We start from the raw sequence: 16,016 nt of genomic DNA on the forward strand, positions 1-16,016 counted from the left end.
CAATTACCCTATTTTTCATTCCAATCAGAAGGTCAGTTCTAATCCTCTTCAGAGCATCCACAAAGCATTTGCCTAAACGCAGACTCTAGAGCAGCACAGTCAAGGCAAACATTAGGCTGTGGGCACGACAAGAAAGGCATCAACGTTCTGAGGAAAGAAACAAAACAACCTGCAGGAGCCACTGGTGTCATGCAAACCATGTTAGGAACAGTGAAAGACCATGAGACAGCGGATTAAAAAAGTCAAACAGAAGAAGGAAAAACTTCTTCCAAGTGACCCGCAACTGGGCTGTGGCACATTCTACTCGGTCCACCTGCAGCTGTTAAACCCAGCGACTTGCTCTCCTTCCCTGAGGATCCATTCTGGTCATCACTAGGGCAGCAATACTGGCCAAGCTGGACCTTGACTGGAGCCATTGTGGCAGGTCTTCCACTCTTGAGCGCTGGCATTACAGCAAAGCTGGGAGAGCTTTGGGCTCCAGCATTTAAGCCCTCTGTCCTGGCATCCTAAGAGAGCATCTCTGCCAGGGCTCTGCAACAAGTTGAACCCTGGCACAAGCAAACCTGCCAGGGTGGCTTTGAGTGTGTTTGATCTCCAACATGAAAACATCTCTCATTAACAGCGGAAACATTCATGGCAGGGGGGAAGCTGATCAGCTCAACTGTAGGGTTGCTCTGTCAGAAGATGCACGAATGCAGCAAGGTCTGGGAAACAGGTTAATGGCTCACACAAAGGACATCCCCATCTCCCTTGAACCAGGAGCAGATGCAACACGAATAATACGGGGCAGAGAGATCAACGATCCTTCTCCCTGCAGGAACCAACCATCCAGAACAAATGAGCAGCAACAAAAATCAGGCAGAGGTTTCTTCTTCTGAAGGTTTTTAGCTGTTTCTGCCTCGAGAGACAAAATCATAAGGACTTTATGCAGATCACTCAACTTTTTCTCCAAGCCGAGGCACCTTGTCAGCCTTCTGCCTTGATGTCAGAAATCGCGTGTGCGTGTAAGAAGAATTTGTTTGCTGCTGTAGCTACTTTCCAATGAGGCTGACCAAATCTTCCCGTTTCTCTGCGCTCCTCCTGTACTACCCACTCTGGGCAGCTGCTTCAAGAGTGTGTGCACACTATGAGCAACCAGGCGCTCCAGGTTACTCACTTCTGAATACAAGGAGCCGAGACTTGTAAGGTATTAAAATGATAGGTTACTAAAATTTTATAAGGATGCTCTCCCCAGTTGCTGGTTAAATAAAAGACTCCACGCTCTACAGACATTACAGACAGTAATAACGAGAGTGATGATCACAATTAAAAACTCTGGGCCAGGCACCTCTTGCTCCACAGAGAGGTGAAGACAAGCAAAGTGGCATTAGCCATCTCTGGGGCTGACAGGGACCGTTCAGCAAAGGGATGTGAAACCCTTTGCTATTGGAAAGGCAGACGCAGAAACGCATTACGCTTCAGGGCAGACAAATCCCTTCTCTGAGAAGGTTAAAAACAGGACATCCCATCAATGGGGTCTGTGCATTCATGGTCCCCCAGCTGTGAGAAAATGAGAGCTGACAGCAGTGCCAATACAAACAGTCTGTCCTCTCTCCTGTTCACTAGATTTATGTGCCGACAATGCAGCCTGTGGGCATATCGTACCTGCTCTTTACATTCGGCTTACAGCTAAAACAACCCCTCCTCTTGTTTCTTCTCCCACCTCGTACCAGCCGGGCTTCTGAACTAGAAAAAAAATAGCCCTCCTGCTCCCGTGTTTGCAGGGATGCATCCTTAACCCCGCATTACAAATTCTATAGTAATAAAAACACTAACCTAAGCATCTCTGCCTTGTGCCACGCTTTCAAACAGACCAACCCACCTCAGCATGAAGCTAAGTGTCCTGCAGACCAGGCCTCCTACCATACCGCCACGGGGAGATGTTCATGCAGAGCAGCCAAGCAAGTCCCTCAGTGCTGCCACACACCAGCGTTGCGCTCCACTTCACCACGCAAGCCAAAAATGGAGGCAAATGCTGGGACCAGGTTCCTTTCCTCCCCACTGTATTTCTCATTGCACCAAAACCACGGTGGAGAACAGAACCGGAGCTGCCTTGGAGAGATGCACTCGTCTAAACAGAACAAGACCCGAGACACAGCTTCCCTGCATGCTAGCTCAGCATCTTCTGCCACTCTTTATCACCCAGCCTGCTTTTGCCTAGCATTGCACCATAGGAACATCTGCATCACCATCGTCAGACTATGAAATGCCTGCCATCTCCGAACTGCAGGTTTCTGGGCAAAGTAGCAAGCCTTTGGAGGTCTCTGATGACTTGTTTTTTCCTCCCTCACTTATATCAGTTCATCAGAATAGCAGATGCTTCCTTTGTTAGTTTTGGTTTCTGTTTTGTTCATAGGTTCATAGGTTTGCTTGCTCTTCTTATTTGAGTTGCTCTTAACAAAAAATCCAGCTCCAGGCTGTGGCGTAACCCGTGCGTTAGGCGAGCTGGCAGACTGCTCTTTTTGATCTGCTAATAATGGCCAGGGTTTTTTTCTCTTCAGTTCCAGGGTAGGTGAATAGCTCAGCCTCCAGGAAAAAGATACAGTGATTTTATGTATCTCAAACCAAGCAGAATGCTTCAGTGCAGAGCTTGTAAAACATGCACCGAGTTGGTGCCCTCCAGCATCTGCTCCATAGATGGAGCACACCTGGAGACAAGCTTTCCGAACTGAAAGGGTTGACAGATCCCTGCCTTTTTGCTGCAGATGGTGTCCCAAAAATCCTCTCAAGAGCTCAAGAGCATTCAATAAGCAGCCATCTCCTTGCTGCTTTCATAAATGGTAGTTCTAGATTTGTACAGAAAATAATGCGCAACTGAAATTAAACCAAAGACTTGTCTTCAGTAGGGTCACGTTTCCTAGCAAAAAGGAGGTGATTGCCCAATTTGCAGATCAATACAGCTTTATAAAGTACTCAGTAAGCATGACCATTGTAACTTTTTAAGTTCAGTCTGACATCCAGGGCAATCCTTCATTAGATATATTAATAGTTGAGTATAAGATGAATAGTTATGCTTACAAGTACAGTTTTATGCAGGTAAAAATTCACACTGTATGCATTTTGCAGGGTGTTCGTATCATGTTAATACATAAATCATATTTTCATGTGTGCAACTGCAACTATTAAGAAAGCATTAGGTATCTAGCTTCTAAATTATTAACACCAAGCCTGTTTTCTCACAACTCATCCTTGCAGCTTTTGCAATCTTATTAGGGATAGCAGGGGAATATTTTATCGTGGATACCCGTACAAACATGATGAGGGAGCAAATACAACAGAACTGCCTTGTACCTCTGCAGCATGCCAACTTGGAAAGACCAAACCAAAGTGATCTTCGGTAGCATAGCTATAGGAGCCATTTTAGCTATACTAGTATACTCTCATTACCTCAACAGCATAATTAATTTGTTATGGCAAGGTATAATAATAGGCTCTTTAAAAGGTGTGCCAGCTGCAAACCCCATCCATATGATTTTGCATGACAAAGTGTGCCAAGCCTGACACTGTGGCTTGAGCAATGGAAAAAACAGACTTTTGGGCAGATCCCCAGGACGACAACTCACAAGCAGACACAGCAGCTGGTTTTTCCACAGACGCTGTGAGCTGAGTACACTTGCAGGCTTTTCCATACCAGACGTACAAAGTCCCTTGACTGAAAGAAAGTTTAATCCAAAGGGTTTCCAGCAGGAAAGCAGGAGTCTCTTTCGCAACACGCCTGCCAAACCTCTAAGGCTAGAAAGCTCAAGCAAGCTGCAGAGTCCACGGAAATTTTTTTTTTTCCTTTTTCTTTTTTATTTTTCTCCCAATTAACATACCAATAGCCTTGGCATCAGGCTACTTCCAGAAATGTTCTCTCTCAACACTAACACTAAACATTTATCCAAGAGAGCTTCTAAACTGAGGTAGAGAACCACCTAATTTATATACAACACAGCCTACCTGGAGGCTGGTTTGGTATTAAAACCTACCTGGTTTTAATACACCAGGCAAAAAGAGTCAAAGAGAAACCACTGCAGCACAGAGGTGACTACTACTTGTCTCATCTTGGAGGCCTGGGGGGCATCTCCAGTTTTGGTGGCAGAAAGAGAAGGAAATGGCATTTTCCCTCAGAAATAATATTCAGACAACTGAATTCAGCATTCAGGCAACTGTCAATGACAAGCCCTTCTGAAAATTACATTTTTTAAATTGACCTCTAATTCTAACCAGGTTTTTCAAGGAGCATAATCAACTTCTTACCATATACCTTTGTCATTTTTGGGTAATCATGACTACACCTACCTAAGGGATGCTGCAGTGACATGGTTAGGTGCTTCATTAAATTATTCCTTCATTTAACACACACACAAAGCCTTCTGGAGGCTGAACACCAGTATTTTTGGCTGGTGTCTGAAAACAGCCAAGAAAACAGCTGCTTAGGGCAACCTTAAGTGAAACGAGGTTAAACAAGGAAAGAAAGTGCATCTTTTCCTACGGAAATAAAAGTCATTACCATGGTTCAAGTATTACTCCAGGTGAATATAAGAAACCACTGCATAATTTTGAAGAAAAATAGTTAATATCCCTCCACATCTATCACCAAGCTTCTCAGAGGGGCTGACACAGCAAGGCATGACTTGAAAAGAGGTCAAGGGCTGAAAGAGGAGGACACAACCTCCTCTGCTCCGAGACCAACCCATCACCAGCAGCAAGCACGCATACCACAGCTGCACTGCCACAAAACCTAACCAAGGAAAAGCATCTCCCAAAAAAAACCCAGAAAGGTTTTAACTGTGATTAAAAATACTCAAGTTTGCAGTTTTAAACACATGAACTCGGAAGAGATGCTCCGAGAAACGTTCCTCTCATGTGGTTTCTCTAACGGCATTGTCATTACAGTATAAAGGGGAGAAACTAATTCATTCAACATGCATTCAGCCCCTAGTTGCTTAATCCAAACATTTCTCTATGACCATTTAAGCAGTGAGATGACACAGAGGCCGTTTTGAATAGAAGACACGCCACTGGTTCCTCACATGTGGATTTTATTGCAAAATTCTGGTGTTACACTGGGAAAAAAAGCTAGTTCAAAGGATAAATGAGAACAGTGACTTGAGAAAAGGAGAAAAGGTTATTCATCTCTACAGGCGTTCCGTTCTCCCTCTCCATGAACGTGTTGTTCGTTCAAGTGCATCCAACTCGGTTACCTGCGTCAAGTACTGGGATTGCACCGTTCAAACAGTTAACACTCAGGAAGCTTATCTCCTGAGCATCAGCTCACAAGCCACAAACACTGCAAGGTCACGGTAATTAGCTGGTGGTTGAGAAGATCTCAGTGACTTGCTGTGGGTGGCTTGCATTGCTCCCCGAGCGGTTTGCTCATCGCAGTCCTCCCACTGCCGGATCAGCAGGCTCCCGGTACCCAACGGGTGAGGACATCTTGTCCCCCTCGACAAGACCAATGTTCGCTAGCGGAGAGGGAAAGAAGTCAGACACATCCCAGGAGACACCACTGCTATGCTGCAAATACCATCTACCCGGGCTGATATAACTCAAAGCCTTTCACTGGTATTCAGTGCTCAAAGGGCAGGGGGAAAACCCAAAAATGCAAATAAAGTCCACTTCTCACTTAAAAGAGAGTTATTTCCAAAAAAAAATCTGAGTAGAGAAATGAATGATCGCAGCTCATTTAAAATTAGGGAAGAAAACCTAAGTATTTGCACAGCCAGAAGATCCCGCTCTGAACAAACCAAGGGAAGTTTGCAGATGTGCGCTATGCTGACCACAGGGTCCAGCTTCTGAGTTCAACATAGGTAAAGAGATAAACGTCTTCAGTGCAAAGCTATATCAAGCCTGGTAAATGCATATGCATACAGATCCTAATAATAACCTGTTATTTCTGGAGGGAACTGGGGGGGGGGGGGAACAGGCATTGGACCGGAAGAGTAGAACAGATTTAGCACGTGGGATGCTATGTAGAAACCAGAAGTAGCAGGGTTTGTTATGTCATTAGAAACGTTTCAACAACAGTCAACTCCATCAAGCTTATGAAGTCTTGCTTAAAGCTGAACTTAGCACGATCTTAACTGAAACCTGGCCAAAAAAACAAGCAAAAAGCTCGCAAGAATCACGTTTTCAGAAACTCAAATGTGAGCACTACAAAAGCAGTTTTCCTGCCTGGAGCTTTGAATATGAGACCTTCTGTAACAGGAAAAAAATATTTTCTGCAAAGTGACCTGAAAGACTCCAGAAGCATTTAGGAGGCTGCCTTAGTCAAAGTCAAAAGGGGGGGAAAAAAAAGGCCATAAAATTGGAAAACAATGTGAACAATGCTGAGCTATTGATTCAAAAATGAAAGCTGCTACTGGGAGGGAAGGGGAAATGCCCACCACAATGGCTTTGGAAAACACTGCCCAAAACCCTCAGGAAAGAAGGAAAAAAAAAAACAAAAAAAACCCCATACTTTCAGAAATCGAGGATGATAAAAGTAACACAGAAGAATTACAGCAGTTGCACACTAGGAAATAAAGACCAAAAAGAAAATCGCCATGGTCGAGCCACTTATCCCAGCTCCCGCAAGCCTGGTTTTTACATGGTTTAGTCCAGGAGTGCATTTGCCAGAAACCTGGTGTGGGGGTTTCGGCAGCTCCCAGCACTTGCACCACGCAGGGATGCATCGCCCCTGGTCCTCCCCACCCAGGCGTGGGACCAGCCCAGCCACCACCACGCCTGGGCCGCTGGCACCGTGCCTTGAGGATGTCTCCGCTTTGCACAGTGCCTGCGGCAGAAAACAAGGAATGAAGGATTGATTGTGGAGGGAAGGAGGCGCCCCATCGGCCATGAGAGTCCCTCTCCACCCCCAGAAACAAGCTACAATTCCCAACGTAAAGGGTGAGGGCCCTCCCGAGATGGGACAACGCGCACGTGGAATAAATACAGGGCTGCCAACGGGAACAGCAGTGAACATCTCACTTGCCCTCCCATTACTTCAAGAAAATTTTTGATGCTGCTTTGCCTCCTTCTTCCACGGATCCCTCTTTTAAAAAATCCTTGTTGCAGGAGAGAGGCAGAAGGGGCATCTTTCAAGTCACCACCGATCTTGCAGTGACAAATCTTGGCAAATTTAAATGCCAAACCTGCTAGATCACTGGGAGACCGTGCTTCTCCTCAGTGTGGTCCTCACCGTGCAACATGGAGGTATGTAAACACGTGTGGGCTGACGGCAGCACTGTCAGCATCGTTGCACGCCACGCGTGTACCAGTCCCTGTCCTCCTAAAGCAGCTTTCAGTCAGTCCTATTTCCACTCAAAGGATGGCCAGCAAGGCCCCAAAAACAGCTGCCCTAGACAAAACTTTTTTTTTAAAAAATGAGTATTTCAGGAATGAGTTAATACACCTGGAAGTACCAGCCACCTCCTTGCACCAGCATCCCTCCTGTCTACCAAAGCCTACCACAGGCGTTGCCACAGCAATTTTGCAGGGTTAGAGAACACGAACAATGAAGTGGACAGCAAGTCTCAATTCTAGAAACTCACCAGAAACCTTTGCCTGCAGGTTGCCATTTCCACTTTCTTCCTCAGCATCATCTTCCTGCACCCTGGCAGCCCAGTGCAGGACCCTCCAAGCATCCTCTCAAGCATCCTCTGCATGCCGGCCAGCCATGGCTTAACTCTGCTTCCCCTCTACTGGCTAAGAAGCCAGGAGCAATGCAAGACCAGAAAGATCCAGTATGGCCAGAAACCTGCAGTTCACGTGGAATGCGCCATCCCTAGCATCCTGGATACCAACAAAAGATCCAGGCAAGAGGCCGAGCAAGTAACTTCAGTTTCATAAATCACCAGCACACCGAACACAAGTCTTCCAGCAATGCTACTGCTCTCCTTCCCTTGCCTTCAATTACAATACCCCAAAGACCTAAAAATACTTTTCATTATTTAACAATCCAGCAATTCTTCTGAGAGCCACTTTGGATAAAAAAACCCAAACAACCTTATCAGATGAGCTCAGCATGACTCCAAAGCAGAGCACTGGCATTTGTCTAGAAAAAGTGGCACCATTCAGACAGTCTCAAGCAAGGCGCAAAACATAGCCAAAACAAATCTTAATGAAAGCTGTATCTTTTATCTGAGGAAAACAAACAAGTGAATGACATGGAAACTCAGCCAAAAAGAAAAAGCAACATAATCCCTTGTGAACTGATAAAATATTAGATAGCCCCTTGCATTTCCAGCTTACAGAGAAAAACCAGAATATCCTTAGTGTTTACTTTCTTTATAATTCTGGGATATGTTTTTTGGCAGCAAGCCTGGGTTTCACCTGAGGGTAATGCAAAAAGGAACATAAAAAGCCCCAACGTGAATGACAACTGAAGAGCAGCCATCTGTGTGGGTGTTTCTCTTTCCAAACCAAACTCAGAGTGAAAAGGTTTTCCAACAAGTCAGCCAAGGAAAGGGAAACTTCATCAAGAGTCACAGTGGGATCTGCCTGGAGAGTATGCTTCATGTGATCAGGGCTAAAACCGTTCCCTCTGCCCACTACCAGCAGCCCTCACAGATGTCCATCTGTCCACTCTTCCTTATCTTCCCGTTTACAAACTGCAGTGAGAGCTGCTGGGAAGCATGCAATGCCTGGCAAGTAATTACAGAGCAAAGCAGAGCAGAACAACCTCAAGGGACAAGTAGCAATTTAGACAGGCACCAAACGCTGACCCTCCATGGGGGAGGGCTACATGAGATCTCTGCCTGTGAAAGCAAATCAAATGACACTCAAAAGACGCAGCGTGTGATCACAGGGCTGGGTACGCACCAACTGTGAGATGCCTAAGAGACAGACCCGCATGCCACAACAGCTCATCTGTGCTGAACAAAGATTTTAAAAATGGTGATCTGAACCTTACAGAAGTCAGCTCCGTCCTTTGCTGCAGGTAACCCATAGACAGCCTTCCGACCGCTGCAACCACACATGCAGACCTTGGTTTCAGTGTGGCCACAGAGGTGGCTGCTGCTGGCCTGACAGACTACCTGGGGCTGGAGGCTGCCAGCCAAGTGAAGCTCTCGGCCTGCTCAAAACCCAGCACATCTGCAAGACACAAAGCCAGGCTAGAGCAGATGGAGTCCTGAATTAGGCTGCTCAGCTTCCATCCGGCTCCTCTGCCTCCACTGAAGATGGGGTATTGCTTTGGACACAAGCAGTTTAGATGCACCTTTGTTCCAACCCAGGACGGCTATCTTCACAGCGTCTTTGCCAGCAGATTACAATATATGCCCACATACTTTAAGCATAGTTCAACAATATCAGCAAAAATTCCCTGATAGGAGAAATATTTTCCACCCAGAGTACTCCAACCTCGAGCTGGACACCTCCTCCTCCAAGCACTCACCCACTGGAGTGAAACCCTTCTTGCTTTCACCCAAGGGTCAGAAGAAAAGCTGACCCAGGGACACCCTGAGATTCCTGCTCGTTTCGTAACAAGCTGCTGTAAAAGGAAATTGAGCTAAATATGCACACGCTTAAGGCCATTTAAAGTAGAGACTGGCTTTCCTAATGCATCAGGGTTCTTCTGGCCACTGAGGGCAAGAGACAGAGAGGAAGTGAAACACCTTTCAGGGAGAAAGCACTAATAAGATATAAGTTCCCCTGAAATAATTAGCAATATAAGAAAAAAAAATAAAAAGAAAGAAAAAAAATCCAACCAAAAAACCACCCACAAACCTTCCCTAAGGAAAAACTTCAAACTTATGAAACCTACATATCCACAGGTCATCAGGGGTATGGCAAGCATGGGGCCAACCACTGCAGCAGTACTGGGACACATGCAAGATGTTCTGCATCCCACATGGACAGGGGATTTGCAAATAGGTTCGCAACAAGCAAGTCCAGAGGGAGCCAGGGAAAACAGAGTAGCTAAAACAATCTTAATTTGCCAGCTGATACAGATGGTTTTTCAACAGGAAGATAATAACAGGTCTTAGGAAAACATAAGCCTCCCCCGGAGAGAAGAGGATCGTTTCAGCACTTAATTTTTCTCAGCCTTCCCAGGAAGCTCAGCAGGAAATGGCAGAGACTTCCCCCACTGCATAAATTCTTTTATCAGGTTAAATGAGATTAATTCCCCCAGGAAGATTACTCCTCTAGACACTCAATGGGTGCTCTTACCTTGATTCTCATGGTGCTTCTAGTCCAGTGACTGAAACACCACTCAAAAGTTTCATTCCCAACTCTTTCACAAAAATACATCTCTGTTACCTGCACGCAATGTGTACCTGCTCGGACCGTACGCAGAATACACCTAATAACCTAGTGCTACTTCCCCTCTTTCTTCTAGTTTCCAAACATTCAAAAGAAAATTGAAAATGATCAATTTCTCCTTGTTTTCTTAACGGAACCGTGACAAAGCTGCTGTGCAATTGTCTGCTGTGGTAGGGGAGAATAAAAAAAAAAAAAAAAAGGATAAAGCAAACAGCAGGAGTTAACCTGCAGCTGCAAACAAATCATTCATGTGCCCACACGCGGAGCCAAGCCTCATTTGTCAGAGGAGTAAGTATCAAAGGCTTTGAACACAGTCACCCACTCGCCAGTGTCATCCTCAGACACCTTGGTGTTTGCAGCATTAACAGCTAACAGTAGCAAAGACGCCTCTGTAGAAGGAGCGGTGGAAACGTCAGGGGAGATGCAAGAACAAGAAAAGATCTCTGCACCTCTGAAGGACAGTTGCTCACGCTAGAAGCCAGTTCAAGACCCAGAATGGCTCTGAGCAGTTAGTGAGAGCAATGGGGCATATGAAGACAGTTTGTCCCTGGAGCAGCAGCTGGGGAGGAGCGGAGGAGACAGCTGCAGCACTGCCCCAGGACATCCCACACGCCACTCTGTTCATTCCAGGGTATCTGACAAGCGTCCTCAAACATGGGGATGATAGTGCCTGTATCACTACAAAGCTCAACCCTCGGCAAGCCTCCCATGGCCCCAAGCGTGGGTGTAACAGGGCAGTGCAATGTCCTGCATGGACGTACTTTCCCCATGGATGCTGCGGTTCAGGTGAGTTTGTTAACTCACTGCCCCAGGGTCAGGCCAAAAGGTTGGCTACACTGACCACCAGACCCGGAACAGCAGTTCCCACCCATCCACTGTTGGTTAACCTCTGTGGCAGCCGTCGCAAGGAAAAAACGAGCAACCCATATTGAATTATCGACTGCAGCCAACGCAACGCTGTTCTCAACTTGCATTACCCATCCTTATGCTCTCACAACAGCGTCTCACGCTATTTTTTCAAGTCAGCATTTAGCTTTTTCGCTAGCTAATACGACATTTCCTCTCCCTTCCCCCAGCCCAAGTATTTGGTGAAATCGCTGCTTCTGCAAATTGCGCTGCAAATGCTGAACTTTTGCCAGTTAGACAGGGAAAGCCTTGACTAAAAATAAACCCTGTTTCAGAAAATAGATCCCTTCCCAGTACGATGAAGTAGTGGATAATGCATGCAAGCAGACCTGCCAGGAGAACACAACCTCCGGATTTGCATAAGAATCTCATCAAGCTCAACAGATAGACAACTGCAACTACTGTGACTTGTCCCATCTTAAAAAAACCCCAACAAAACAGGGGGGAAGAAAAGGACAGAGTTAGGGCTGAGGGTGATGGGATAAATCAAACTTCCACCTGTTTTGGCAGGAAGAGAAGTGCCGCCGCCACCACCACTTGCCTGCATCCCCTGTGAACCGAGCTGCTCATAACCCATACAGGAGGAAGAGGATGTCACACCGCTCCCTACATGGCCACTACAGGAGGCAAAACGCCTTTACAGGAAATTCACTGCAATTCAGGCGTGTAAGAGAACGACTTGGGCTTCTGCCACCTGAGTCACCAGGAGTCTGAGGCCCTGACTCAGTGCTGGCTCCCTCCGACTCAGACACACCTGCAACAGCTTGGTAGCAAATGGAGGCACTCCTACCTTTGCTGTTCCCCTTCTCATCACACTTCTCCCTTTAAAAAGAGGCCTTTTACGCTAGAAAATTAATTTGAAGAAAGGGAATAACAACGAGAAGGTCAGCACCGGGAAGCACAGGTGGTGCTCTAGTAACCATCTCTGCTTTAAGCTCCGAACGGAGAGCACGTCTGCTTGCCTGGTGCGATAAACCCTGGGAAACGCAAGGGATTTAGGTGGAAACAGCTCCACCCTGACTCCTACTCTTCCAGTGCGTTTGCTGCACCACCCTGACAGTCCCGGGTGAACCAGGTTTTCAAGAAAGATCACTTTCCATAATGAATCCACTTTGCTTTTTTAGGGATCAAGAAAGCTTCACGCAGCGAGTTACAGTGATGTCCTCCTACAATCAAATGGGCCATTCAGGCAGGCCAAATGCAAGGCAATGCCATTTTGGGATGAAGCCCATCAGGGACATCAGGAAGGAGCTTCTTTTGCTCTGTAAGCTCTTACAGCAAGCTGAAGGCTCAAGCTCGGTGTGTCAGGCCAATCCTTCCTTGTCCATTGACGCTCCCGCAGCAGCGTCCATCTACCCACTTCTCAGACCTCCCCTGAGCGACCGCAAATGGTGAAATATTCCACTCCAGTTCCAGTGGTTGCACGCACACCTCTGCTCAGCTGGGAACATAATTCCAGCTAATAAAAAAGCAGCCTGCAACCCAGCCCTGTATTTTCTCCTCCTCAAAGTAATGCAGGAATTGAGAATTGAGGTGCGAGCGGACCTGCTGGTAGCACAGAAAGTACAACCAACTCAAGCAATCCATTTACAGTGCCAAACAGTTGCAGAGAGCGCAGATGAGATTTTTTCAGTTGAGTGCCGATGCCTTAAAGCAATAAATACATCAAATAAATCAGGCAAAAGGATGCACTGGGCAGCACAGCAGAGGCACTACTCCACTGCTTCCGATAGCAATCAGTGGCAGAGCAGAGCAGTAATTATCCAAGGAGGAATAAGCTGCTACAGGCTGTTCTTGCCATACAGTAAGAAAACAACAGGAGATTTGTTCATGGTTGGATACTAACATGAAAACAGCTTCCTCCCACCCCGGCTCAGGACAGCAGGCAGACGCACGCCACAGGGAAGCTACCAAAAGCCAGCAAAGCAGGAGGGCACAGGAGCGGCGTGTGCAGCCACAAGCTCGACTGGGATTCCCCAGCTGGTGCTATGGGAAGGAAAAGGCTGTGCCTGCCTAAGCAAGGAGCACGGCCTCCCAGGAGCGGCTCTGCAGCCACGCTGTGTTTTCCAATGCTTTCCTCAGAGGACTGTCAGCAAGGCTAAGTGCAAACCTTACCTTCTGCCTGGGTGTTTTCACAACACATCTGAATGGAAAAAAAAAACATTCACTGTGGAGTGGCCTCTCCCACAGTATGTGTCAATCCACACCCACGAGGGAAGCCTTGCGCACGTTTCACTCTTGGACACAGACAGACCCTCTTGCCCTCGCCAGGAGCACAGCAAACGTACCTGTTCAGAGCGTCGGCTTCTCTTAAGGCACCGACAAGCAGCCAGAACACAATCCCCATCGGCGTACGGGAACTGGCAAATCCTGTAAGCATTAGAGAGAATAGTAATTAGTGACATTTATAAGAACTGGCTGGTGAAAGGGAAAGATGCCAAGGCAACCTCATGAGAGATGGGAGGGTGTTAGATCCCTGCCCTGAACACACTCCTGCCTAGCCCTGGCACCACAGTGGAGGTACCCGGCATGAGGCTGACGGGGGACTTCTCCAAAATCACAGAGTGAAGCCAAGGTAAAGACAAGACGATCAGTCCCAAACCAAAGCTGTTCATCCTGCAAAGCCTCCTCAACAGTCAATGCACTGAAGTTAACGTCTAAGTAGAGAGGCAGAAAAGAGGCTGATAAATGGGATGGAAGCCGCCACCTGCAACTCCTCTACTCCTCTCCCTGAGATGCTGCTGGAGATCTCCTGCTCTACAGCACTTGTGCAATTTCTCCTAGTTTGCAGGGCAGATGAATCCCATCTGATGTCAGAGGCAGGCTGCTTCCATTTTTTCATTATTATTGGTTCATCATTATGGTTTCATAATATAAATGGTTTTATATTTCCTACAGATTGTTTTATAAGGCTTTTGTACATTAGTCACACAAAAGACATCTAGCAGCACTGAGCAAAACCTGTCACAGAGGTTGTCTCTGCGGGCTGCAGAAACACCTCGCTGCAGGCATGCAAAGTGCCTGCTGCATGCCAAAGAGGTATCAGAAAAAAAGATGTTTTACTGGAAACAATTCTAAGCAGCCGTCTCCGTCTTCTGATGCAAACTGAAGCAACTGAAGTAAAGGTCACCACATCTAATATGGTTTTACTTTTCCCATTCTGTTCATGCAACTGTTTGGGGACAGCAAAGAATACAGTGGATGAACAACCACCCGCAAGCATCTTGTAATGGAAAGAGGATATGGAAGCAGGGGGAGGTAAGGAAACCCAGTGGGACAACTCCAGTCAAAGCACCAAACCGGCAAGGGGAAGATACAGGATCAGCCCGACAACATCTCACGTATTTCCTGCCAACTAGACCTCGTTATGAACGGCGAGAAAACTTACTCATGCAGTGCATTGGTTTACCTTGGACTGAGAAAAAGAGACTTGCTTGTTTTCCTCAGTCTCTGCGGGTGACTCACAGACATCAGCCATTGCCAGCCGGTATTTACAGAAATGAGAAAAAACATAATCCATTTGGCCCCCCATTTTCCCCTTTCTCCTTTCCCACTATGGAAGGGCTGAAGGCATTTCTAAGGATGAAAACAATGCTGGAGACCACAAGAGCACAGCACAGACCTTGGACTCCAGCCTCAAGCACAAATTTTCCATCACCATTTATAATTGCTCTCCCTGTTGCTTTAAATTACCACTCTAGCCAAAACACAAGAGTTATTTACTTGTGTTATGTACTTCCAGGAGGGTCTTCTGTTTTTCTTTTGAAGTCAGTAACTGAACACTGTTCTGCAGTGGAACATAAAGTCTCTACAAAGACAGAAATAACACGACAAATACAACCTGGCCAATAATCTTTAGTTGCAGCTTATTTATAAAAGTAGACAACTTTCCGCCCCCAGCAATGAAATTCATACCTTCACAAGGCTTGCATCTAAAAGGGCTTTATCAGCTTTGTAGGACTTCATCTGCATTGGCATCGACCCACTCCTGCACCAGGGCTCAGTATGGGGAGGGGAGAACCTTATGGTCACTGTGCAGACCACCTTTTCCCCCTTCCTCCTCCGGCGCTCCTTTTTCCTCTAACTTTCTCAATGCGATTGCTATTATTAGACAACATCGCAGAAACATCCCTGGCAAAGTTCAAACTCCTCGCCTCCCAGTACTGCTGAGCAAGGCAAAGAGAGATGCTTGTAGCTTCTCTAAGTGCTGCTACATTTAATCAAACCCATATGAAGGTGGCCTGGCCTGCCTCCCCAAAGCAACTGCAGCTCTCAGACAAAGCGTTTTGTCCCGCAGCAGCCAGACATACTGGAAACACAGCTGAGTGCCAGGAAATCAGCCCCCCATTCCCAAACTACCTTCGAGAAGGGCCCAGTAGCTTCACTTGCCCCAGGGCTGCTCCTCCCAGGAGACATGACCATGCTCCAGGCAATGCAGACCATGGATGACACACTGTCTTGCTTTAACCCCTGCCAGCAACCAAGTGCCACGCAGACGCTCGCTTCACCCCCAGTTGTGATGGGGGAGAGAATCAGAAAAGTAAAAGTGAGGAAAAACTCGTGGGTTGAGATAAAGACAGTTTAATAGGTAAAGCAAAAGCCATGCACACAAGCAAAGCAAAACAAGGAATTCATTCACTACTTCCCATCAGCAGGCAGGTGTTCTCCAGGAAAGCAGGGCTCCAACACACATAACGGTTATTTGGGAAGACAAATGCCATCGCTACAAACGTCCCCCCCTTCCTTCTTCTTCCCCCAGATTTATATGTTGAGCATGATGTCATATGGCATGGAATATCCCTTTGGTCAGTTGGGGTCAGCTGTCCTGGCTGTGTCTCCTCCCA

General features: G+C 46.7%; 1 protein-coding gene across 3 annotated transcripts in view; it reads right to left on the bottom strand.

Annotated features, from left to right (window-relative positions):
- The window catches only part of LOC128908435 (USP6 N-terminal-like protein), an 87,065-nt gene that overhangs the window by 58,871 nt on the left and 12,178 nt on the right, over positions 1 to 16,016 (bottom strand). For 2 of the 3 annotated variants that reach the window (XM_054198642.1, XM_054198645.1), the window contains exon 2: positions 13,461 to 13,542. The gene's annotated coding sequence lies outside the window, so the exon portion shown is untranslated. Of the gene's footprint in view, positions 1 to 13,287; positions 13,316 to 13,460; positions 13,543 to 16,016 lie in introns of all 3 variants that reach the window. The other variant, XM_054198643.1, reaches the window with a different exon arrangement.

Source organism: Rissa tridactyla, chromosome 4 (assembly GCF_028500815.1).
Source record: "Rissa tridactyla isolate bRisTri1 chromosome 4, bRisTri1.patW.cur.20221130, whole genome shotgun sequence".
In the NCBI taxonomy this organism is placed as follows: Eukaryota; Metazoa; Chordata; class Aves; order Charadriiformes; family Laridae; genus Rissa; species Rissa tridactyla.